We start from the raw sequence: 24,319 nt of genomic DNA, 5'->3' as shown, positions 1-24,319 counted from the left end.
TATATATATATATAGACACACACACACACACACACACACACACACGTTTTGGTCTTATAGTTTTCAATTTAAATATGAAACAAATGTAATTATTTATATACATACTCATACGTTTCATATTTATCATTTTCGTTTTTGTCAAATGCATATATTGTGCAAAACTTTATTTTTTGCATAGTATTGAGTTTCTAATTTGTAGACTTCATAACAATATTTTATATCTTTTATTAAGTCTATAAAATCATTTTACATTGTTTCAAAATATTGTTTAAATCAAAATGTCAAAACATGTGTGTTTATATTTTCCATGTTTTGATCTATTTTGAAAAATGATGAGTTTTTATAATTGGGGAATGCAATTTGAAAAATTCTTTTTGTAACATGTTTATTATCATGTCTATAATCATTTCCCAAAGTTTTATATTTTTCTGAATTTATTTGCTATTTTTAAAAGAGGTTTTAAAATCAGATTTTTACCGTTTTAATCAGGCTGATAACTTGTTATCAGTCGACTGATGGAGTTTATCAGTCGACTGAAGAAATTGCCTAGAATTACAAAAAATGTTTCTGTTTCTTATTCAGTCGACTAACCAGTCGACTGATGAGGTCATCATTCGACCAACGAGATCATCAGTCGATCGATGAGCTGGAAATTATCTGTAACGGTCAGCTCATCAGTCGACTGATCAATCCCATCAGTCGACTGACGGCCCAACGACTAGTTTTTTCTAGCTTTCTTTTTTTTGTCTTTTGCTGGATTTTCTTAGGTTTTGTTTGAGCTTTGGGTTTTCCTATATATACCCCCTCATACCTCAGTTCTATTATCAATTAAGAAAGTTTTTAAACAAGTTTAAAATGTGTTTAAGTTTGTTTTAGTGTTTGTTTCAAGTTTTGTTTTGTGAAGCAATTTTATAAGAGCTAGAAGAGATCATCCTTTGGTGTTTGAGCTTCAACTCATCTCTCTCTCTCTTGTCATCTATAGAGAAGTTTTCCTAAACTTAATCTAGCTTTACATTTATATAATTATTTTATTATCATTTTATTTAGCTAGAGTTTATATTGTGTTTAGTTTGATTTTGATTTATACTCTTTGTTACACACACCCACTTGAGATTTAGTATTTTCATACATAGTATATTTGGGGTTGTGAGAGATTTTAACATTGAGATATATTGTGTTCTCATCCATTAATAGAGAACAATCATTTGTTGTATCAAGCTTTAATTGTAAGATCACTTTGCAATACACTTGTACACCGAGAGGAGTGTGTGGTGAGAGACAGGGTTGTCCCAAGAGGAGTGGCGTCCGTAGTAAAGCCTAGAGAGAGGTTGTAAATCCGATCACTTGAGGGAGACATAGGCTAGAGACCAACACTTAAGGATATAACGTGAGATTGCAATAGTATTGTTATTTAAGTTTTCGGTAAGCTAGAAACCCGAGTGTGAGGTGTAAACGTTATTCGGGTGAGCATAGAAAACCCGGTTGTGATAGTGAATTTCTCCCCGGGAGTGGGGAGCGGAGACGTAGGTCAGAAGGACTAAACTCCATGATCATATTGTGTGTTTGAGTTTGGCTTGACACATTTATTTTTGTTTATCTTTATCGCCATTCTCTCATTGATTTTTTTCATACACTAGTTGTTTACATTTGTGTGTATATCCTTGCATATATTTCATTGTGCATCTTATTGCTAGGATATTACATTAGAAGTTTTAAATTGGCATAAATCAGATTAGATTTGCATAAACCCTATTCAACCCCCTCTAGGGTGCCAACAGTAAGGTGGAGGAGATTCGTAGTCGGTTCGCTCTCTCCGCAGTTTGCCCGCGACATGTGGTGTTTAAGGAGGAACTACAGGCTGAGGCCCTAACAGAGGATGATTTTCCAAAGGATGGCCTTTTGAGGGGCGGAAGGACAGCCGAGTTTAGGGGGTGTGGAGGAAAACGGTTGAGGAGATCATGGGTGAAATCCGCGGACTGCTACTAGAATGCTTGTGTGATCCGTTTTGTGGACTTTTTAAGCTGGGCTTGTCTGACATAGGCCGGGTGTGGTCCTCTAGGGATGGATTGATCAGCTCTATGCTTGGAACTAGATATGATTACTTGGAGAAGAGAAGAGGCCCCATGTTGGGTGTCAAACTATTAATGGTAAGAATCACATAGTCAAATAGTTGATTTAGGAGTGATTAGGGCCCGTTCTCACCTCCAAATGTTTGAATCATGAGATGAGCTGCACTATCCTGGACAATGTAGAAACTCGTAAGAGGGCTAGGTTTTTTTCCTCGTTGTACCTCCGACGGTCAAATTAACAAGGTGCTTGCGTGGAGAAGAAAGATGAACTGTGGAAGTTCTTCACTGCAGCGAGCAGGCTAAAGTGACAGAGAAATTACTTACATTGATACAGAGAATAGTTTCCTTATTTATAGCAAAGATTGTGGGGGTATTTTGGTAACTCTGCCTGAGTATGGGCATGTGGGTGAGGCAGTATAGGCTTTACATGTGTCGGCAATGGAGTGGAGGAGAACACTTCCTCATTTAATGTGATGTGACCAGATACACGCAACAACGGCATGGTCCGATGTGTCTTAAAGTCTTTCGAGGATGGAGAAATGATGGTGCCTGATAATGCATTTAATTTGATGGCAACGACCTGTCAGCGGGGGGTTCGAGGTATTTGTCGCCTTTCTGCTCGTCTGGTTGAGTGGTGGGAGATACCGTCTTTCGAGTAATCTTTGCGAGATGTCGGCCGAGGAGCCCGTCTAGGGGGTTTGCTTGCCGACTCGACCTAGCAAGGAGGTCGACACGTATCGCTTTTCGAGCCGACACATGGAGATGTTGACCCGTTGAGTCGTTCGAATGGGGTACTTAGATTGTCCCGAGGTGAACTGATTAGATATTACATCTAATATGGGACACTTGTCGGCTACTAGTTAGAGACTTAGTGTTTGAAACACCAAAATAGTTGTCGAAGCCATCGATGCCATCAAAGCTGCCAAGGGGATCGTGAAGGCCATGAAAAACCCCATCGACTGCCTTAAGATCTAAAAAGATGGGGGAAATTTCTGTAGGATCAAGTAGGCTGTGATACAATGTGGAGAAATAGAAAAAGCAAATTCATTCTCTTGAATAGAGGTTAGGAGGATATTATAAAATATATATGAGATAAAATCATATTTAATATCAAATCTCATAACATCTCAACAATATTTCATAATATCTATTTATATTTCAATACTAATAATATCTAACATGTGCTATCTTTTTCTAACATTTAAATCTTCTATTGATTTTACAAAATAGCACTTTACTACTTTATAAAACAATAGGGAATTTAAATTTATAAAAAATGATATATAAGATATAAAAGTGCAAGGTCATGTAAACTATATGGTATTTTAATGTCAAGGAAAAAAAGAGAGGGTATTTAAGTGCAGAGTCATCTAGAGTTCATAAATTTAAAAGTTGTAAGAATAAATGTTAGATTGCCTAGTTATTTTGTTGTTTGTTTGTTTTTCTCTCCAAAAAAACTACGTGTGTTTGGCAGAAAAACTTGTTATTAGCTTTAATTTTTTAATTTTTTAATTTTTTAATTTTTTGTCTTATCTCAAGATATTATATTTTTCCTACACATAATTATGGGTGTTGGCTTTAGTCCATGGATTTTTCTAGATTTGACAGGCAAAGAATACTATCATAAAATTTTCGAAACGCATACGCAGCAAAACAACCATATGAAAAGAAATAGATTTACTATAGCAGATGGATATCTCTAATAAGAAATGGAATTCCAACATGAAGACATCAAAATTCATTGCGACTATAATAAAAAAATATTTTTTAATTTCCATCTTCCATATTTTTATAGTACGAGTTGCAATATTAATCCTCAAATCGTATACTAACGAGAGAATAGATAGAGAGGAGAACGAACCGAAAAATTATAGCAATTGCGGTAAGTGCTCCACAGGAATAGCTAATATATGTGGAGGAAACCCCATTAATTATGAAAACTAAAAAACAATAACTTGTTTTTTAGAAGAGCACATCTGTCTGTCAGATTTTCGGCGGCAACCGATCTAGCAAAAAAAGGAAAAAGAAAATCAAAAGGAGGAGAATGCGTCTCCGGTAGAGGAGGAGTTCGTGGTGGTGGAGGCGCTGAGCGCAGGTAGAGTTCATGGTGGTGGAGGCACTGAGCGCAGGTGCAGCTCGCAGAGTTTGCGGTGGTGGAGGCGCTGGGTGTCTTCGTGATCGGCAAAGTTGGAATGAATAGAGAGAGATTCAATGAAGAGGAAAGAAGAAGAGGAGAAAACTGCACGCAGAAGGAAAGAGGGGTGCTCCGGTGCTCCGAATTAAATTAAGTACTTTCTAATTTTTAAATAGTAGAAAATTCGAAAAATAGGCTGGAAGATGGGAAGGATAATATTAATGTACTTTTTTTTCTCCTATCTTCAAACCTAATTTGTTTCCAACCATTGTCCATCGAATACTCAAACGTATTCAATCAACATCACAAATAACATATCGTCCACCAGCAGATATCAACAGCCGTTTTCTTTTATTTACCGAACCAAGAATTCTTCAAATATGTCTTCTCAGAATTCCTTTAATTTCAAAACTCTTATAGCTTCATAAACTTCTTGATATCTAATCGAAGTTCTTATGAAATAGTCATTCAAATTCCAAACATTGTTCTCCCCACGTCCATTTGTTATTTCTTTAAACTTTGTCATTGATGAAGAATAGATCCTTAGCCCCTTTTACCAAGCCTTGTCAGTGAAAGGGGAACTCCCAAAATAAACTCACAGAAACCAACGACAGTGGAGGTTGCAAGGTCAAAATCGCGCTTCACGGCAAATGCCAAAAGATCAATGGAGGAATCAGGGGTTCGAAGACGAAATGGGCAAAATAAACTTCTGTAATTGCCCCTGAAACTTAAGTAAACTACGAACATTTGAGAGTGGAACTCTCAAAATAAAAACCTATATAGAGCACAAACAACGATAATTTAATTATTACCAAATCTGCCATTGATACTCTGAATTCGATATTCAAGAGTTCCGAAGCTGCTGGCTTCTTTACTTTAAAGATGAGGACTTGGAAAGGCTGCGCTTTAGATCGCAATAGAAAGTCATTAACAAGGACAATACTACTTAGGCTTTAATTAGCAAAATTCACTTGTTTAGATATTCATTCATCTCGTTAATAAACGGCATGAAGTGTTTTGACTTGTGATCATAATTGACTGCCGCAAGTTATCCAGCAAAGAACCAAATGAATTCGCCCAACAAAACCATGTCAAAACTACTATGTAAAGAATGATCCCAAGTAGGTAACATATAAACTAAAAATTTGTAAAACAGATTAATCTAAAATTTTGCAAAACAATATTAAATATTCTATAAGTAAATCATATGAGAAGAGAATTAATAACCTCGTTTCACTGGCATGAATCAAGAAGGAAAGCATAGTAATGGAGCCAGAAAAAATCTCTAAGTAATGATCTATACAAATATAGTAGTAAAATCTTCAGAAGATTATAGACAATGGCGTATGTTTAGACTCCTCTTCTTTGATGATGAAGTCAATTGAATTGATGAATGATATATATATAGATAAAAATGAGAGAGTATGACTTCACTTAAATTCTTACTGATACAACAGTAATAGTTAAGGTCTAAATTAAATTTATTAATTAAAGAAGTTGAGGAACTTTTATCAATTAAACATGATATGATCCAGTTTCACATACCTTTGAAAGCTGTAGAAGAGAATTGACCAAGGATGTTCCTTCCTATTGCTGCGAACACACTAGAAAGCCACGCTAAAATTATTAAGCTAGAAGGAAAAAGAGAGGGTAGGAACACTAGGTATTTTCTAGAAAAAACGAAGGGGAAATAGGTCTTTTGGCTACTAATCCCAAAGGACTATAGTAACACCCTGACTCCCCTCTTTATTTAGTCCAAAATTTTTGGACAATTTGATTTTAATGGACTAAATAGTGTAATTTAATACCCCACCAAAAAATCAAACCAAACATCTCACTATTTAATAATAAAGTCCTATTAACTCCAAACAATAACCGATCCAAACATGGCCTTAGAACCTAATTAACATTTATTTTTTAATTGTCATTAACCTTATGTGATTTAATATGTAACACTTATTATTAAATCTTATGTGTTATTATATAGTAAATATTATTACTGAGTTAAAAATAAATATTTTTACCAAGTACTGTGTATTATGTTAATATTTTTGGAATAATATAAGAGTTAATTAATTAAAATATTCTATCAAATGACTCATAATTAAGTTAGAATATATTATTTTAATAAAATATCACATTCCTCTCTATGTTTTTAGTAAGTACAACGCAAATATAATTTTTGTTATTAATTTATTATTTTAATAAAATATAAATATAAATTTATGATGTAATATGTTTTTAATAAAATATAGAAGTTTATAAATATAAATTTATAATGTAATATGTATGGAATTTATAAAGTGTTCAAATATAATTATCATCTTGTGGTGTAAAGTGGGCAAGCATTGAGAAAGTAATAAGCTTGTTTCTTTCTCTTTTGTTGAGCAAAGGTTAACGGTTCAAAATTTGGAAAGGCTAATTATCAGAAAACCCCTTAACTTTGGACCATTGTCAAATTACCCCCCTACCATTAGATGATTGTTAGATAAAACCCACTACCTTCTAAAATATCAAGAAACCACTTAAATCTAGGGATCATTAGTTATAAAACCCACTTTAACATTAGTATTTTATAGAAAAAGCTTCAACAATGTAAATTTTCACACGGGTGGGAAAAATTATGTAGATAGATAGTTTCTCCAATGAAAATTGTGGTTCGAACTTTTAGGAAGGGTTTTCTAATAAAGTCTTTGAAAGTTAAAGAGGTTTTTTGATAACCCCTAAGAAATAGGAAAAAAAATCATGGAATCAAAAACTCAGAGTTTATAATTATTGTCAGTTCAATGTAATTCAAAATCTTTGTTGTCGGATAGATTCACATACTCCAAGTCCTTCTTATCATGAGATAAATGCAACACTAAACGAAAACATCCTCTATGGCCAAACTTGAGAATTATGGAGAGGGCATAGTTAAGACAATTTTTCTTACAAACCCTAAAGCAAAGGGAAGTTTTTAATAGAAAGTTATGGGCTGAAAATCATCCAAAGTTGAGAGAGTTTTCTCATATTTACACTTTTTTGAAATTAAATAGTATTTAAGATAAATACAGTTAAATGGTATGTAAGTAGTATACCACGTGTTTTGAGTATAAACAAGTTCATTCGTGAAGAAGGAAAGAGTCGAAACATGCACAACGACCAAAATCATGAGAATCTGGAAATTCTCAGTCCGGTCGACCGCCACGGTCGACCGCGAGACCTGCGGAGAGTTTTCTCCAGTTTTGAGTTGGTTTCGGATTTCTAAAGCCCATATTCATTTTCTCTGGTTTATATATCAAACTTTCACGAAATTCTCAGTCTTTCTAAGAACCCTAACAGCCACCAAACCCCCATAAACCATATTTTGAATTCTTGGAGAAGATTGAAGGCTTTCAAGTGGATTTTCGGGTGATTTTTAGCTTTTGGATTGGAGATCTGCTTTGGCTTGGCATCCTAAAACGTTTTTCTACAAGTTTCAGGCGAGTTCATCTCTGCTAATCCCCCTCCTAGTTTTTAAAACATTTTTAATGGATTATTAACATGTTTATTAGAGCTAAATTGACTTGTTTATGAATAAAAGCCAATTCTTTTGTATTATATGTATAAGACTAGGTCTTTCCATGTGAAAAGGTTTGAGAACGAATTTACAGAAGTATTTAAGACCTGAGATTGATTTAAAATATTGTTTAAAGTGAAGAAAGATATTTTTGTTCCTTGTTTCAAGTTCTTACGCATGAATTAGGGTTTTGAATATAAGATTTATGCAAATAATCATGTTGTACATAATGAGATTGTTTCCAGAAGTATTTACCTGTTTTTGACATGTTTTTATGCAAGTTTCATATGTTTAAAACAAGTTTATATCACATAGAATCGATATGGTCATCGACTGTGCAGAAAATCTACACAGTCTGGGTTTTCGGCTCACGGTCGACCGCGCCCTAGCGGTGGTCGACCGCGTGCAGGACAGAGGCCTGGAAAGAGCCTGGAACCTGTCGCGGTTGACCGCCGTAAATTCGCGGTCGACCGCCAAGCTGCATTTTGGCTTGTGCATGTTTTTCTTCGCTGTTTTGACTATCGAACAAGTCTCTCGACCTTGCACTGTTATGATACAATGTTTATGAGCTGTTTATCATCTGAGATGTTAGTAAACACTAGATATAGACACGTACACCGAGACATATACACGTATGTTTAAAATATGATGTGTCAACATGATAAATAAGAAAATTACACAAGTATTATGTTTCCGGAATAGGGAGATGAAACCTATTTTCGCAGGGCGATTGAGTAAGAGTATTACAAAAGTATCGTCATATTATGTTTCCGGAATAGAGAGATGAAACCTATTTTCACAGGGCGATTGAGTAAGAATATTACAAAAGTATCGTCATTTTATATTTCTGGGATAGGAAGATAAAACCTATTGTCGCAGAGCGATTGAGTAAGATTATTATAAGAGTATCGCTAATATATATATAAGAGATGCACATTTATGAGTAATATATAATCTAATTTTGTTTCCACTTGGGACACCCGTAAGTAGGGTGCTTTCTCTGAGATCGTGACTTACACGACATGGCATGTGATCGACTTTTGGTTGGATGAGTTTCTTTTATGTTAGATCCGTCTACCGAGTGTAGATCAATGATAATCATATTTTTATTACAATATTATACCCTCATTATCTATTTTATATGAATAAATATATCACTAATAATTGCTTTTATTTTTAATTGTAGGTTAATGAAGAATAAATCCCAAAAATCCCATCTCTCAACAAAGACCCTTGAGTAAATGAAGAAATAAAGAGAAATTCAAGAAGCCAAATGAAATACTTGAATTTTAAAGCTCAAAAGCCCAAACAACCCAACATGTCCATGGCAGTTTCATCTTTATTCACAAGTGAATTTTCGAAATTTGAAGGCCCAAGCCCATCTCATGACCGAACTGTGCTTCAGCTCTTCAATTTGAGATGTGGATTTGCATTTTTCTCTCAAACAATTTAATGAAGACTCAAAACTGGGCTGCAGACTTGGGATTTCCATCAATTGAAGAACGAACTTGAAAATCAATCTCCAATGGGCCAAAGACTCAAGTGGGCCGGACTTGATTTAACTTAGGTTTTCAATTTTCTTTGCTGCAAATTTGCAGCAGACCGGACTTGATCAAATGAAACCGGATATGGTTGCTGCAGATTTGGCATTTAATTTTCAAAATCAAAGAAAACCGGACTTGTTCAAACTCCAATGGACTATGCTATAGTTGGATATTAACTTGAAAAGGCCGGTCTTGGACTGCTGGTTGCTATGGGCCGAATTTGGATGTTCATTTGAGTCTTCAAGTCCACATAAAATTCTAAAATGAATCATGGACTTGGCTTTCAAAACCAAATAAGGACCGGACTTGTGATTTTGAAAATCAAAATCATTTTAATGAAGAAATGGGCCAGACTTTGGTGATTGGACTTTCATTTTTCTTTTGAAAATCAAATGAATCATATGAGCCTCTTATATTTGGGCTAGAGGAGAACAAAAAGCAAATTCAAAGGTGGAGATTGTTGCTTGGGGCTCAAGACAAATCCAATGGCTCATATTCATTGAATATTACTATAAATAGGGGTAGAGAGTGAGGGGTTAAGGGTGTGAAAATTTTTGTAACTCCTTTTGGAGAGGAGGGCTACTCTTAATTCAAAAGGCCTTCCAAAATTATAACTTTAGTTGCAATTAATAATAATAATTTTTTCACCACTTTAAATTTTTTTCTTCTTCTCTTTGTTGGATGATGAAGATGAAGATGAAGAATTATTTGAAGGTTTGCATTTCTCTTTTATTTCTTATTAGTTTAGATTTATTTCTATGCTTGTAGTTTAGATTTTATTTTCTTGTTAAATAGCCAAGAGGCTAGAACCCTCTTGCCTTAGATTTATTTCATGCTTATAGAATAGATTTATTTTCTTGCATTTAATTCTTGTAATTTTATTTTGTAGTTTAGATTTTATAATTTATTTTGTAGTTAGATTTTAATTTCTTATACTATTCACCTTGAGGCTAGAACCCTCTTGGGTTTAGTTTTTCTTTTTGTTTATTTTTATTTTGTTTGATTCGCCTTTAGGCTAGAACCCTCTAGGGAATCACCCTTTTATAAGAAGTGCTTATTGTTCATACTCACTCTCATTTATACTTTGCACCTATTTACACACCACTTTCACTATCTCAATCTCTTCATAATCACATTCACTCATCAATCTTATTTGTCACGCACACAACATAAGAACCAATTTCATATTTTCTCCTACAAAACACCTTCCTCGTGGGATCGATATCTTAAATACTATAACTTGACACGGTTGTGCACTTGCAACCTTTTTGGTACATGTTTATGCCGCATCAATCAATATGAGATATTTGTTCTACAGGTTTGAGGTTTGGAGTATTACCTTTTTGTTTTGTTGTTTTTCATTTATAGAGTTGGAATTAGTATTTAGGGAGTCACATTTGAGACATGGTATATACATGAGGGTTTCCTTATTTGGATTATTTCACTCGACGCAGTAATTCTCACGTTGTGGATTCCTAAATACTAATCTCCAGTTAGATTTATATGAATGAATCTATACTTATGTACTCTCTATATTTTCTATACACTCCTACCCCTTCCCCTAGGGAGATGTGGAGATGTTCTCGCTATAGCGCTTTGACGCTCGTTATTTTCCCCACTTTCAGGCTGCGAGTCCAGCGCACGGAGAGTCGCAGGTTGATGATGTTTCTGCATAGATTTCATCTAGCTATTTATTATATAGTAGTTATTTCAGAACTCCACAGTTAGTTGATTTTGTTCAGACTCTAGACTTGTATTGTATTTTGTAGAGGCTGAGAGCCGTAGTGATACTTTATTTGACTCATTGTATTTGAGGTTAATTTCAGACTCAGAGATACTTCTATTCTATTTTAGTTGGGCTCATTGATGATTATTCTCTTATTTGCTCCTGTTGTTCTATTTCTTATATTTGCCTGTCAGTACTTTCACCTATTTTTTGTTCCCACTAGAGAGATAGTTACTGTGATGGTGAAACATGTCGTAGCATGGTGTTTGGTGCTTGGCAGGTTTGACGATCCGGGTTTCACCTTGGACTGCAGCCTCGCGTGAAACCTGCAGCGTCACAGTTGGTATTAGAGCTCTAGTTCCAATATCCTTAGGATCAACCATGTGTCATATTGTGGAGTTAGGATAGAGTTTCCTAGGAATCATATATACAGTCTGCTAGGAATTCCTAGTATGAGTGAGGACGAATTATATGTATGCGAAAAATTACAATTATTTTTATGATGAACTATTTGCTTGAATAATAAAGCATGCTATGAGTAATATGTGATACGATTTACTTATTGGTATATGTTATATCTTTTCCTGCTACAGATTCTATTTACTACATAATAATCTCTACTTCTATATTATAGATGTCAGGAAGAGGATGTGGACGCCGAGGTACTCGTGCTCAGGGGGCTGAGCTAGTTGATAGAGAGCCTGAGCTACAGAAGGCTCCGCAGTACTTAGTAGATCTCATAGCACCGTTAGCAGCTCGTCTGGCAGCTATTGAGGAGTAGTTAGCAGATCAGGGTCGGCAGGGAACACCCATTCAGAAGGAGATACCAGAGGGGATACCAGTAGTCACGTCGCCACTTTCGGTTGATGATGGAGTGGCTGAACAGGAGATTTGGCTTCGCCTAGTAGAGAGGTACTAGAAGTTAAAGGCTCTAGAGTTCCATGGTTCGATAGATTCCATTGCAGCGCACAAGTAGAAGGAGGATGTGAGCAACATTTTGGACATGCTTAATGTAGATACTGTGCAGAAGCAGAGGCTAGTAGCTTTTAGCCTCAAGGGCAATGCAGGAGGATGGTATCAGCTTCGTTTTACCCCAGAGCAGAGGATGATGGTCTCGTGGGAGACTTTTGTGTATTTCTTCGAGGAGCAGTATGTTTCGGCTATAGTGAAAGCCGGAAAGGAGTTAGAGTTAGCTCGATTAGAGCAGGGGGACATGTCAGTGACGTATTTTGAGAGCAAGTTCATGTCACTACTTAGATTCACTAGCATGTGGGACACCGAGGAGAGGCAGGCTTCGTCCAGGATTATGCTGATATCTAGTATCTCAGAGATTCTGTTCAATGTGAGAGGTGGCAGATGCTACCATAGCCCGGGAGACAGACACAACTATATTTATCAAGGACAAAGATGGAAATTCTAAGTCAGGACAGTTCAGAGATAAGGGTAAGGGTAAGAGACCTTTCACAGGCTCAGGAGGACCCCAGCATCAGAATAAGTTTCCACATCAACAGGGCCCCCATAAGAAGGGCAATCAGCAGGATCAGAGGGCGCAACAGCAACGCCGATTTCATGGAGCTTGTTTCAATTGCAACAAGCCCGGACATAGAGCAACAGAGTGCCGCAGCACACCCACAGCAGGCCAGCAGGGCAGGAATCAGCAGTAGTAGTAGAACCGCACTCAGGGTCTCGCCCAAGGTCAGCAGTTGAGGATTGAGGCACCTCCAGCAGTCCCGAGGATTGAGGGACAGGTTCGAGCGATTCAGGGGATCCAGCAGGGACAGATAGTCCCATATGTTCCAGGTGATGCAGCGCAACCGACTGGTAAAGTGTATGCAGTTGTTCCTCGCGATCATGGCACGAGCAGGACGGTGGTGGAAGGTACTTTCCTTGTGAATTCATTTCCAGCACGTATTCTTTTGACTCTGGCGTTTCACATTCTTTTATATCCTACGATTTTTCGGTTAGTCTCCAGCTTGTAGCGCAACCATTAGATTTTCCTTTATCTGTATCTACTCTTTTAGGGGAGACGTCTCTTTTAGAGAGTGTTTGTAGGAGATGTATCGTCAGTTTGGATGATTCTGAGTTCATGATAGACTTGATCGTGTTGCGTATGTCTGAGTACGATGTCATCCTTGGTATGGATTGGTTATCTTCCTACCATGTGAGTATCGATTGTTTTGTGAAGACAGTTAGTTTGAGATCTTTTAATGGAGCTGAGTTAGTGGTAGCGACCTCCAGAGGCAACCAGTTTGCAGAGTCATATCTAGCATACGTCGAGGGGGTGATGTTATGGGATCGGGGCGCAGATTTGAGTGAGATGCGAGTAGTCTCAGAGTTTCAGGATGTCAGGACATACCAAGATTACCTTCAGTGAGAGAGGTCGAGTTCTGCATAGAGTTGCAGTCAGGCACCGTGCCGATTTCCCGAGATCCTTACTGTATGGCGCCTGCTGAGATGAGGGAGCTACAGATCTAGCTAGATGAGTTGTTGTCTCAGGGATTCATTCGATGGAGTCATTCTTCATGGGGAGCACCGGTCCTCTTTGTAAAGAAGGACGGAAGTATGCGATTATGCATTGATTATCGCGAGTTGAACAAGGTCACTATCCGAAACAGGTACCCATTACCGAGGATTGATGACTTGTTTGACCAGTTGCAGGGAGCTTAGTATTTTTCAAGGTTAGGTCTTCGTTCCGGTTATCATCAGTTGCGGGTTCGGGAGATGGATATTTCCAAGACCACCTTCTTGACTCGATATGGGTCATTCGAGTTTCTTGTCATGCTATTTGGGCTGACCAATGTACCCGTAGTATTCATGGATTTGATGAATCGGGTTTTTCATCCATACTTGGACCAGTTCGTGATAATTTTCATCGACGATATTCTCATCTATTCGCGACCGGAGGTCGAGCACGAGCAGCACTTGATGTTGGCATTGCGGACTTTGCGGGATCACCATTTGTATGCCAAATTCAGCAAATGTGAATTCTGGTTATCGGAAGTTAGATTTTTGGGTCATGTCATCGGCCAGGAGGGCATTACAGTAGATCCGGCTAAAGTAGAGGTCGTACTTGATTAGGAACCACCGAAGACAATTACTGAGATTCGTAGCTTCTTGGATCTGGCGGGCTATTATAGGAAATTTATTCAGGATTTCTCGAAGATCGTGACGCCACTTACACACCTTACTGAGAAGGGTGTCCAGTTTATTTGGGCCACAGGATGCCAAGAGGCCTTTGAGACATTGAAGACTAAGTTGACTTCAGCTTCAGTATTGATTATTCCCAGCAGTGATAATACTTTTGTTATCTACACGAATGCATCCTTATCGGGTCTTGGCGGTGTATTGATGCAGACCCAGAGAGTCATAGCCTATATTTCGAGACAGTTGGGGACTCATGAGTAGAATTATCCCATGCACGATTTAGAGCTAGCAACAGTGGCCTTTGCACTGAAGGCGTGGAGGTATTATTTGTACGGAGTGTAGTTTGAGTTACTCACAGATCACCAGAGTATGAAGTACTTCTTCTCATAGAAAGAACTCAACCAGAGGCAACGGCGATGGGTAGAGTTTATTAAGGATTATGAGTTCGCTATACAGTATCATCCGGGAAAGGTGAACGTGGGAGCAGACGCGTTGAGCAGGAAGCATCATCGCGGGCTAGCAGCTTTGAGGTGTTCACTATATCGTGATCTTTATACCGTCAGTCATTATGATTTCAGGCCAGAGATTGGCGGGAGCAGTGTATTCTTAGGAGCTTTATCAGTACAACCATCTTGGGGAGATAGAGTAGTCAGAGCTCAGTTAGAGGATTCTTGGATTCAAACCGCAAGGGGGAGATCTCCAAAGAACCCAAGGATGATTGGACTATTGGAGTAGATGGAGGCCTTCGGATGAAGGGAAGGATCGTTATGCCAAACAATCTACAGCTAAAGAGAGAACTTTTTAACGAGGCTCATCGCAGCAGATATACAGTGTACCCAGGCACGACAAAAATGTACAAGGATCTGAAGAGGTATTTTTGGTGGAGTGATATGCGCAGAGAGATTGCAGATTATGTGGCTATGTGTTATACCTGCCAACAAGTTAAGGCAGAATATCAGAGACCTACAGGAACCCTACAGCCTTTACCCATTCCCAAGTGGAAGTGGGCAGATATTTCCATGGATTTCATAGTAGGATTGCCTAAATCAAAGAAAGAAAATAATTCTATTTGGGTGATAGTAGACAGATTGACAAAGTCAGCGCATTTCTTACTTGTGAGGATAAGTTATACGGCGGACACCTATGCAAGGATTTTTATTCGAGAGATTGTCAGATTACATGGAGTTCCAGAGACAATTGTGTCAGATCGAGGCTCAGTCTTTACATCCTATTTCTAGAGGAGTCTTCAAGATGCATTTGGTAGCCAGTTATTATTTAGCAGTGTATTTCACCCCCAGACAAATGGTCAAACCGAGATGGTGAATCAGGTATTGGAGGATATGTTGAGAGCATGTGTTATAGATTTTTAGGGTAGCTAGGAAGACCACATCCCATTGATTGAATTTGCATAAAATAATAGTTATCAAGCTACCATCGGGATGGCGCCGTACGAAGCATTGTACGGGAGGCCTTGCAGATCGCCTATATGTTGGGCACAGCTAGAGGACAGTCTATTACTTGGCCCGAAGCTAGTCAGGCAGACCACGGAAAAGATTGCATTGATTCAGGAGCGCATCCTTGCTGCACAGAGTCAGCAAAAGAGTTATGCAGATCAGCGGAGACGACCCTTAGAGTTTTAGGTCAGAGACTTAGTTATGTTGAAAGTATCACCGATGAAGGACGTTCAGTGATTCGATAGACGGAGGAAGCTTGCCCCGAGATATGTTGGTCCTTTCAGGGTTATCGAGCTTATTGGAGTTGTTTCTTACTGATTAGACCTTCTAGCGTCGATGTCGAGCATACACAATGTCTTTCATATTTTGATGCTCAAGAAGCATTTGCGTGACGAAGAGCAGCAGAGAGTGATTGATTCACCAGAGATTGAGATCCAAGATGATTTGACTACAGTAGAGATTCCAGTATGCATTCTTGCTAGAGAGAATAAAAAGCTTAGAAACAAGGTCATACCTCTAGTGAAAGTCCAGTGGAACCGGCAAGGAGTCGAAGATATTTCTTGGGAGTGCGAGGAGGATGTACATCGTGACTACTCACACCTGTTTGAACGGGTAAGATGTTGATATTTAAATGTGCTTATATGTGTTGATTGATGTGATTGCATGTGCTATTTAGTCACGTTTACACTTAGCTCTTAATTATTCGGAACATATGGTATATATATGGGGGGTTCCTTGTTTGGATTTTTCGCCTGACGTACTAGTTCCGCCTAATTAGGGGTTAAGTGAGGATGCACATTTTCTAGATTGGTTAAGTTTAAACGTGGTTTATGAATCATATCTAGGGATTAATGGTACGAGATGTGTACCGGAGGGTTTTCTTATCTGGATTATCCTGTCTTAGTGCTTTTCTCATAGTATTAATTCCTAAGATACGACTACGGAATTTCGAGGACGAAATTCTCTTAGGGGGGGGGGTGTGAATGTGAAACCCCAAAAAATTGTGCTATATATATATTATTAATCATGATATATGGATATTTATGTTGATAAATACAGTTAAATGGTATGTAAGTAGTATACCACGTGTTTTGAGTATTAACAAGTTCATTCATGAGGAAGGAAAGAGTCGAAACATGCACAATGGCCAAAATCTTGAGAATCTAGAAATTCTCAGTCCGGTCGACCGCCACGGTCGACCACAGCCAGTCGACCGCCACGGTCGACCGCCACGGCCGACCGCGAGACCAGCAGTTTGAGTTGGTTTCGGATTTCTAAAGCCCATATTCGTTTTCTCTGGTTTATATATCAAACTTTCACGAAATTCTGAGTCTTTCTAAGAACCCTAATAGCCACCAAACCCCCATAAACCCTATTTTGAATTCTTGGAGAAGATTGAAGGCTTTCAAGTTGATTTTCGGGTAATTTTTGGCTTTTGGATTGGAGACTGATTTGGCTTGGCATCCTAAAATATTTTTCTACAAGTTTCAGGCGAGTTGCGAGAAAAATAGTTTTCATGATTCACCATCCCGAACAATCTGTTGAAGATGTAAATAATACTTAAGTAAACCCATTTTTCGTCTTTTTTTTCTTTTTTTCATTCATATGATAGAATATGGGACTTAAATCTTTTCTAAGACTTTTCTAGATAACTATTTATCTATCCATAGATACATAGAAAGTATTATATACCGTTGATCGAATGACTATTCATGATTCTATCTTGAATCAATTCCATACCGGTTAGAAATTTAATTAGAGGAATGTTATGGTAAAACTTGAGTCAAATTAACTTGAAAATAATTGGTTTATAAACAAAGTGGCATCTCGAAAGTGCCGCTAGGAGGTTTCATCATGGAACGTCCAAAAAGCCTGGTCAAATGCGAACATTGCTTTTCCGGGGGTGCCCATATAATATAACGGAAATTGGGAAGCTTCTTTTTCTTATTCTAAAAATATGCCCTAGAACAAGTTATTGAATGGAGTGAGAGGTCCTTTTCTTTCCTACTACTGAACCCGGAAACTGCGTAGATTGCTTTGCTTGCGATTCCCTAAGTAACCAATCCCTGTCATTTCACACGGAAAATGGTACTTTCACCGTTGGCCAGACATACCAGGCATACTAATTCGTTCGCAAAGGCAGACTATCCAAGCATTCATTCCTCTCCTTCTTACTTTTCTTTATTGCCATTGCCTGCTTTACTGCTGCATTCATTCCTCTCCTTCTTACTTTTCTTTATTGCCATTGCCTGCTTTACTGCTTTACGGATAAGGAACTACCGGTCTTGGAAATAGAATAGGAATGAAGCCAATCTCTCTTGTTGATGGTGAATAACCAGTGAATGCGCTAAAGCCCTTATTTGCCCAGAAGCTCTTGGGTAGAAGACTGCTATAGAATCAACTGCTATTGCTATTGAATTTGAAGAAGCTGTTACAGGAAGGATTTACCGAGAAAGAAGATCGGAGAATAGCAAATGGGATCTTATCTGTTGTGAACGTAGGAGCTCTAACCGTTGCCGCTGTTCTTGCTGAGTGAATAGCCGCTGTTGACTTTATTTGCCTATCCACTGTTGATGGTGAATAAGCGGTGCATCGAGATTTGGTAAGTACTCAATTAGGAGCTCATCTTTGCTAATCCTCCTCCTAGTTTTTAAAACATTTTGAATGGATTTTTAACATGTTTATTAGAGCTAAATTAACTAATTTATAAATAAAAGCCAATTCTTTTGTATTATATGTATAAAGACTAGGTCTTTCCATGTGAAAAGGTTTGAGAACGAATTTACAGAAGTATTTAAGATCTGAGATTGATTTAAAACGTTATTTAAAGTGAAGAAAGATATTTTTGTTCCTTGTTTCAAGTTCTTATTCATGAATTAGGGTTTTGAATATAAGATTTATGCAAATAATCATGTTGTACATGTTGAGATTATTTCCAGAAGTATTTATCTATTTTTGACATGTTTTTATGCAAGTTTCATATGTTTAAAACAAGTTTATATTAGATAGAATCGATATGGTCATCGACTGTGCAGAAAATCTGCACAGTCTGGGTTTTCGGCTCATGGTCGACCGCACCCTAGCGACGATCGACCGCGTGCAGGACAAAGGCATGGAAAGGCCTTTCGCGGTCGACCGTCGCAAATTCGCGGTCGACCGCCAAGCTGATTTTGGCCTGTGCTTGTTTTTCTTCGCTATTTTGACTTTCGAGCAAGTCTCTCGACCTTGCACTATTATGATACAATGTTTATGAGCTGTTTATCATCTGAGATGTCAGTAAACACCAGATATGGACACGTACACCGAGACACGTACACGTATGTTTAAAATATGATGTGTCAACATGATAAATAAGAAAATTACACAAGTACTATGTTTCCAAAATAGGGAGATGAAACCTATTTTCGCAGGGTGATTGAGTAAGAGTATTACAAAAGTATCGTCATATTATGTTTCCGGAATAGGAAGATAAAACCTATTTCCGCAGGGCGATTGAGTAAAAATATTACAATAGTATCGTCATTTTATGTTTCCGGGATAGGAAGATAAAACCTATTGTAGCAGAGCGATTGAGTAAGATTATTACAAGAGTATCGCTAATATATATATAAGAGATGCACATTTATGAGTAATATATAGTCTAATTTTGTTTCCACTTGGGACACCTGTAAGTAGGGTGCTTTCTCTGAGATCGTGACTTACACGACATGGCATGTGATTGACTTTTGGTTGGATGAGTTTCTTTTATGTTAGATCCGTCTACCGAGTGTAGATCAAGATGAGATATTTGTTCTACAGGTTTGAGGTTTGGAGTATTACCTTTTTGTTTTGTTGTTTTTCATTCTTAGAGTTGGAATTAGTATTTAGGAAGTCACAATTTGAGACATGGTATATACATGAGGGTTTCTTTGTTTGGATTATTTCGCTCGACGTACTAACTCTCGCATTGTGGATTCCAAAATACTAATCTTCAGTTAGATTTATATGAATGAATCTATACTTATGTACTCTCTATATTTTCTATACACTCCTACCCCTTCCCCTGGGGAGAGGTAGAGATGTTCTCGCTATAGCGCTTTGACGCTCGTTGTTTTCCCCCCTTTCAGGCAGCGAGTCCAGCGCACGGAGAGTCGCAGGTTGATGAGGTTTCTGCATAGATTTCATCTAGCTATTTATTATATAGTAGTTATTTTAGAACTCCACAGTTAGTTGATTTTGTTCAGACTCTAGACTTGTATTTCATTTTGTAGAGGCTGAGAGCCGTAGTGATACTTTATTTGACTCATTGTATTTGAGGTTTATTTCAGACTCAGAGATACTTCTATTCTATTTTAGTTGGGCTCATTGATGATTATTCTCTTATTTGCTCCTGTTGTTCTATTTCTTATATTTGCCTGTCAGAACTTTCACCTATTTGTTGTTCCCACTAGAGAGATAGTTATTGTGATGGTGAAACATGTCGTAGCATGGTGTTTGGTGCTTGGCAGGTTTGACAATCCGGGTTGTGGCTTAGACTGCAGCCTCGCGTGAAACCTGAAGCGTCACAGTTGGTATCAGAGCTCTAGTTCCAATATCCTTAGTATCATTCCTGTGTTATATTGTGGAGTTAGGATAGAGTTTCCTAGGAATCATGTATACAGTCCACTAGGAATTCCTAATATGAGTGAGGACGTATTATATGTACGCGAAAAACTACAAATATTTTTTTATGATGAACTATTTGCTTGAATAATAAAGCATGCTATGAGTAATATGTGATACGATTTACTTATTGGTATATGTTATATCTTTTCCTGCTAGAGATTCTATTTACTGCGTAATAAGCTCTACTTCTATATTATAGATGTCAGGAAGAGGACGTGGATGCCGAGGTACTCGTGCTTAGGGAGCTGAGCAAGTTGATAGAGAGCTCGAGCCACAGCAGGCTCCACAGTACTTAGTGGATCTCATAGCACCGTTAGCAGCTCGTCTGGCAGCTATTGAGGAGCAGTTAGCATATTAGGGTCGATGGGGAACACCCATTTAGGATGAGATACTAGAGGAGATACCGGTAGTCACACCGCCACTTTTGATTGCTGAACGGGAGGCTTGGCTTCGCCTGGTAGAGAGGTACCAGAAGTTGAAGGCTCCAGAGTTCCATGGTTCGACGGATTCTATTGCAGCGCACAAGTGGAAGGACGATGTGAGCAACATTTTGGACATGCTTAATGTAGATATTGTGCAGAAGCAGAGGGTAGCAGCTTTCAGCCTCAAGGGCGATGCAGGAGGATAGTATCGGCTTCGTTTTACCCTAGAACAGAGGATGACGGCCTCGAGGGAGACTTTTGTGTATTTTTCAAGGAGCAGTATGTTTCGGCTATAGCGAAAGCCGGAAAGGAGTTAGAGTTAGCTCGATTAGAGCAGGGGGACATGTCAGTGGCGGATTTTGAGAGCAAGTTCATGTCACTACTTAGATTCACAAGCATGTGGCACACCGAGGAGAGGCAGGCCCAAATGTTCATAATGGGACTTCGTCAAGGATTACGTCGATATCTAGTATCTCGGAGATTCTGTTCAGTGCGAGAGGTGGCAGATACTGCCATAACCCAGGAGTCAGACACAGCTATATTTATCAAGGGCAAAGATGGACATTCTAAGTCATGATAGTCCGGAGATAAGGGTAAGGGTAAGAGACCTTTCACAATCTCAGGAGGACCCCAACATCATAATAAGTTTCCACATCAGTAGGGCCACCATAAGAAGGGCAATCAGCAGGATCAGAGGGCGCAACAGCAACGCCGATTTCATGGAGCTTGTTTCAATTGCAACAGGCCCGGACACAGAGCAACAGAGTGCCGCAGCACACCCGCAGCAGGCCAGCAGGGCAGGAATCAGCAGCAGCAGCAGAATCGCACTCAGGGACGCGACCAAGGTCAGCAGTTGAGGATTGAGGCACCTCCAGTAGTCCCGAGGATTGAAGGATATGTTCGAGCGATTCAGGAGACCCAGCAGGGATAGATAGTCCCATATGTTCTAGGTGATGCAGCGCAACCAACTGGTAGAGTGTATACAGTTGTTCCTCGCGATCATGGCATGAGCGGGATGGGGGTGGAAGGCACTTTCCTTGTGAATTCATTTCTAGTACGTATTCTTTTTGACTCTGGCGCTTCGTATGCTTTTATCTCCTACGATTTTTCGGTTAGTCTCCAGCTTGTGGCGCAACCATTAGATTTTCCTTTATCTGTATCTACTCCTTTAGGGAGACGTCTCTTTTAGAGAGTGTTTGTAGGAGATGTATCGTCAGTTTGGACGATTCTGAGTTCGTGATAGACTTGATCGTGTTGCGTATGTCTGAGTTCGATGTCATCCTTGGTATGGATTGGTTATCTTCCTACCATGTGAGTATCGACTATTTTGCGAAGACAGTCTGTTTGAGAGCTTTTGATGGATCTGAGTTAGTGGTAGCGACCTCCAGAGGCAACCAGTTTGCGGAGTCATATCTGGCATACGTCGAGGAGGTGATGTTACGGGATCGGGGCGCAGATTTGAGTGAGATGCAAGTAGTCTCAGAGTTCCAGGATGTCTTTCAGGACATACCAAGATTACCTCTAGTGAGAGAGGTCGAGTTCTGCATAGAGTTACAGCCACGCGCCATGTCGATTTCCCGAGCTTCTTACCATATAGCGCTTGCTGAGATGAGGGAGCTACAGATCCAGCTAGATGAGTTGTTGTCTCAGGGATTCATTCGACAGAGTCATTCTTCATGGGGAGCACCGGTCCTCTTTGTGAAGAAGAAGGACGGGAGTATGCGATTATGCATTGATTATCACGACGGTCCTCTTTGTGAAGAAGAAGGACGGGAGTATGCGATTATGCATTGATTATCACGAGTTGAACAAGGCCACTATCCAAAACAGGTACCCATTACTGAGGATCGATGACTTGTTCAACCAGTTGTAGGGAGCTCAGTATTTTTTTGAAGATAGATCTTTGTTCCGGTTATCATCAGTTGCGGGTTCGGGAGATAGATATTCCCAAGACCGCCTTCTTGACTCGATATGGGTCATTCGAGTTTCTTGTCATGCCATTTGGGCTGACCAATGCACCTACAGTATTCATAGATTTGATGAATCGGGTTTTCCGTCCATACTTGGACTAGTTCGTGATAGTTTTCATCGACGATATTCTCATCTATTAGAGATCGGAGGCCGAGCACGAGCAGCACTTGATGTTGGCATTACAGACTTTGTGGAACCACCATTTGTATGCCAAATTTAGCAAATGTGAATTCCGGTTATCGGAAGTTAGATTTTTGGGCCATGTCATCAGCCAGGAGGGCATTGCAGTTGATCCGGCTAAAGTAGAGGCCGTACTTGATTGGGAACCGACGAAGACAGTTACCGAGATTCATAGCTTCTTATGTCTGGCGGTCTATTACAGGAAATTTATTCAGGATTTTTTGAAGATCGTGATGCCGCTTACATGCCTTACTAAGAATGGTGTATAGTTTATTTGGGCCACAGGATGCCAAGAGGCCTTTGAGACATTGAAGACTAAGTTGACTTCAGCTCCAGTATTGATTATTCACAGCAGTGATAAGACTTTTGTTGTCTATACGGATGCATCCTTATCGGGTCTTGGCGGTGTATTGATGCAGACCCAGAGAGTCGTAGCCTATATTTCGAGACAGTTGAGGACTCATGAGCAGAATTATCCCACGCACGATTTGGAGCTAGCAGCAGCGGTCTTTGCACTGAAGGCGTGGAGGCATTATTTGTACGGAGTGCAGTTTGAGTTATTCACAGATCACCAGAGTATGAAGTACTTCTTCTCATAGAAAGAACTCAACCAGAGGTAACGGCGATGGGTAGAGTTTATTAAGGATTATGAGTTCGCTATACAGTATCATCCGGGAAAGGCGAACGTGGTAGCAGACGCGTTGAGCAGGAAGCGTCGGCGGGCTAGCAGCTTTGAGGTGTTCACTATACCGGGATCTTTATACCATCAGTCATTATGATTTCAGGCCAGAGATTGACGGGAGCAGTGTATTCTTAGGAGCTTTATCTGTACAACCGTCTTGGGGAGATAGAGTAGTCGGAGCTCAGTTAGAGGATTCTTGGATTCAAAACCGCAAGGGGGAGATCTCCAAAGAACCCAAGGATGATTGGACTATTGGAGTAGATGGAGGCCTTCGGATGAAGAGCAGGATTGTTGTGCCAAGTAATCTACAGCTGAAGAGGGAACTTTTTGACGAGGCTCATCGCAGCAGATATACAGTGCACCAAGGCACGATGAAAATGTACAAGGATCTGAAGAGGTATTTTTGGTGGAGTGGTATGCGCAGAGAGATTGCAGATTATGTGGCTAAGTGTTATACCTGCCAACAAGTTAAGGCAGAATATCAGAGAGCTGTAGGAACCCTACAGTCTTTACTCATTCCCAAGTGGAAGTGGACAGATATTTCCATAGATTTTTTAGTAGGGTTGCCTAAATCAAAGAAAGAAAATGATTCTATTTGGGTGATAGTTGACAGATTGACAAAGTCGGCGCATTTCTTTCCTGTGAGGACGACTTATATGGCGGACACCTATGCGAGGATTTTTATTCGAGAGATTGTCAGATTACATGGAGTTCCGGAGACGATTGTGTCAGATCGAGGCTCAGTCATTACATCCCATTTCTGGAGGAGTTTTCAAGATGCATTTGGCAACCAGTTATTATTTAGCAGTGT

The sequence above is a fragment of the Asparagus officinalis genome, chromosome 6, assembly GCF_001876935.1.
Source record: "Asparagus officinalis chromosome 6, Aspof.V1, whole genome shotgun sequence".
NCBI classification, from domain to species: Eukaryota; Viridiplantae; Streptophyta; class Magnoliopsida; order Asparagales; family Asparagaceae; genus Asparagus; species Asparagus officinalis.
This window is presented reverse-complemented; position numbering follows the sequence as displayed.